At 36.7% G+C, this 3564-nt stretch overlaps 1 protein-coding gene across 1 annotated transcript in view; it reads left to right on the plus strand.

The window, feature by feature from the left end:
* Positions 1–942: 942 nt before the first annotated feature.
* Positions 943–3564, plus strand: part of LOC107727270 (four and a half LIM domains protein 3-like) — a 20348-nt gene continuing 17726 nt past the window's right edge. The window contains exon 1 of the mRNA XM_016537092.1: positions 943–1004. The gene's annotated coding sequence lies outside the window, so the exon portion shown is untranslated. The remainder of the gene's footprint in view (positions 1005–3564) is intronic.

Raw genomic sequence — 3564 nt, forward strand, 5'->3', positions numbered from 1 at the left:
GTAAAAAGACAGTATAAGTCATTATAATCAGTAATTATGTCCCCACTGGATGCAACAAATGCCTCGTTTGTAATGGGTTTTCATGTTTTTTGTTTCGTCGCTCCGGCCGGGACACGGCATCAACAGTATGGTAAGGGACGTAACATTTCCGTCACATGCTTGAGGTATTTGGCCAATCATAACGCACTGGATAGCTGGCCAATCAGAGCACACCTCGCTTTTCAGACCGATGAGCTGTGAAAAAATCGAGGCGTTTCAAAAAGGCGGGCATAGAGGTGAAACAATAATGTACAGTATGTGGAAAATAATGTTTTTTGAACTTTAATCCGCATAAACACATTTCATTACACCAAAAACACAAAATAATGTTCTTTTTAGCAACATCATATGACCCCTTTTATCTTGTTTTTGTTTTAAACTTACATAATTTTGATCAGTTTCCCATAAAAATTTCTTCTCGTGTCATTGTGCTTCTCAAGTTAATGTATTTTCAAGAATCTTTGGACATTTGCACTGGAAAACACGACAAAGATACTGATAAAGTATATCCCTTTTTGCGGGGTGATCAGACGTTTTAAAGTTCAAGTAATGGGGATCTATTTAATTAAACTTTGAATTGTTGATAATACAAGACATTTACAATTAGAGACCATACTGATGTACTGTTCCATTCAGTTTAATTTTACCTTCATGAAACCTGCAGAAATCCTGTCAGATGTTGTCCCTGGGCAAAATGACTAAGTGCTGCTTTAAGAGTCTGTGGGAGTTTTTCCATGTTCAACATAGTTTCCATGTTGGAAGAATCAGCTCAAAGCTGTTGAAGGTTTGGATGTTTTGGTGTGTCAGATGTGGGCGGGCTGAGAGTGCAAATGTCTCGCCCAGTGGGAGGATCAGCTCCGTGATGTGTTTCATGGGAAAAACTGCTGCAACACCACTGTGTGTCTCACAGACAGACTTTACACACTGTGCACAGGGCAAGATCAGCTGGATGCTTCAACACCACGGTAAGATCTCAACTACTTACTGTAGAACAGAAAAAGAGCAGAATTATTCAGTTTTACAAGCTGAATAATAATATTATGATAATATTACCATGTTTATAGGGAACTCTTGCTATTGTTTCCTGATCTATTATTTTCAGTGGAGACTCTGAGATGTGTTTGGTGTATTTGATGTATTTACAGATGAACAAGTTCAGTGTATTTATATATAAATTATTAATAATATGTATTCATATTTATTAGTTAATACTAATGATTATTTTAATTTTTGTTATATTTTGTTATTGTAGATTTAATTTTTTTTATTTTAATTTTTTTATACATATTTAAACTTACAGTAAAACTTACATATTCACTAGTACTTAATTTTTTCACAAGTAGTTAATTAATTTAAATAGTATATATGTGTAATGGACTATATACAATCTCTGGACTCCTGGTTTGAAAAGCTTGTGTTGAAGCAGATTTCGTACTGTTCAGTTCCACTACTTTTGAAATAGGCGCAAAGTTGTACAGTTTACATTTTCTATCAAACAAAGACAGTTTCAGTGGACTGTGTGTGTGTGTGTGTCTGTCTGTTTCTGTGTGTGTGTGTGTGTGTCTGTCTGTTTCTGTGTGTGTGTGTGTGTGTGTGTGCACTGTAAAAAAAAACAAAAGTTGAGAAAACTTAAAAATTAAGGCAACCAGCTTCAGCATATTTTTGAGTTTTCTCAAATTGTTTTCAGTTTATACAACAAAAAAATCTCCTACAAAAACATTTATTAAAAAAAATATTTTTTACTCTGTGTGTGTGTGTGTGTGTGTGTGTGTGTGTGACCCCAGGGGCTCAGCAACAAAGGCAGCATGAAAAGTGAGTTATTTTTGTTCAGAATACAGGCAGTTCTCACACACACACACCATATCTCTCTCTGTTTCTCACCAATATTAAGATGGAATTTGCCCACACTTTTCTGTCCCAAGTGTCTTTTCTCCTTCCCAGATTCCCTCTCCAGTACTTACAAAAAGCACTGCGGTGATACCAATCATGGTATATTTATACACCATGAAACAAAATGACTGCCAAATTATTGTACCATACTTTGATGTAAAACTATCCTATACCCAGCTCTAAACTGCTTATTGTGGACAATTAGAAATTATAAAGCTGCTTTAAAACAATGTGTATTGTGGGGAAAAAAACATGACTTACTCTGGTATTACCGTCTGATACCATCAATGTACTGTACTGCCATACTACTTTTTTTTTTAAGTGTAATATGTCTTAAATTAGTACTTATATGTAAATATAACTAGTTTTGCACCATTGTTGACCTTGGTATTCCCTTGAAAGAGGAAACAGTGAGGTAGAGAATAGATCAGACCAGTTAATCAGCTTCAGTGTTTGAAAACATTGGTCTTTGAGACTCAATCCACCAAAATAGTGACTGCTCTGAAATTGTAGTTGAACTGAAGGGATTTGTGGCGCTCATTGCTGCTGGTGCACATAAATTTGAGGGATGCCGTTTTGTGGACACTCATGTGTTTCTCATGGAGCCGCAGTTTTCAAACTGATGAATAGAAGAGCAATTTCCACTACGGGAAGGATGTATAGACCTTACTATAACTTCAACCACTGGATTAATGAGGTTTAAAACCTTGTGGAAATTATGCTGTCCCTCTCCTGAGTGTTAATAAATTAGTTACACTTGTCTTGCAGATGAATGCTTTAAGAAGTACCCAAGTACTCAGTGAAGGACTCAAGAAGTAAAAGACATTTAGGCAGACATTACAGGTCCTTATGAAGTTGTGATTTATTAGGCTCAAAGCATAAATTATAACACGCCTAATTTGACTGTTTTTAGCTTTGGTAATTTAAAGGCATAGTCCACCCAAAATGACATTTCTGGCATCATTTACTCACCCTCATGGCGTTCCAAACTGGTATGACTATCCTTCTTCTGCGAAACATAAAAGAAGATATTTGGAAGAATATTGGTAACCAAACAGTTTAGATTCCCATTGAGTTCCATTGTACTTTTCATTCATATAATTTAAAGGGGTCATATGATGCGATTTCAAGTTTTCCTTTCTCTTTGGAGTGTTACAAGCTGATTGTGCATAGATAAGATCCCTGAAGTTGCAAAGACTAAAGTCTCAAAACCAAAGAGATACTCTTTATCAAAGATAAGACTCTGCCACGCCCCCCTAAAACGGCTCATTCTAACACGCCCCCACATATCTACCCCACTATGTGGAAATATTTGCATAATCCCGCCGCAAATGTGCACGCAAAGAAAGAAGGCGCGGTTTCAGTAACCGCAGTTAGTGTTGAAACAGCATGTCAGGGAGACGCTGTGTGCTTGCAGTGTTCGGCCAATCACAATGCACTGGGTCAGCTGGCCAATCAGAGCAGACTGCGCTTGTCGGAAGGAGGGACTTTGTAGAAAACGAAGCGTTTGAGAGAGGCGGGGCATAGAGGACCTACAATAATGTACAGTATTTGAAAAATAATGTGTTTTTTGAACATTAAAGCATGTCAACATATTATGTTACACCAAATAATGATCTTTAAAAAAGCATCAAA

Source organism: Sinocyclocheilus rhinocerous, unplaced genomic scaffold, assembly GCF_001515625.1.
Source record: "Sinocyclocheilus rhinocerous isolate Xijiao unplaced genomic scaffold, SAMN03320098_v1.1 scaffold1154, whole genome shotgun sequence".
Taxonomy (NCBI): domain Eukaryota; kingdom Metazoa; phylum Chordata; class Actinopteri; order Cypriniformes; family Cyprinidae; genus Sinocyclocheilus; species Sinocyclocheilus rhinocerous.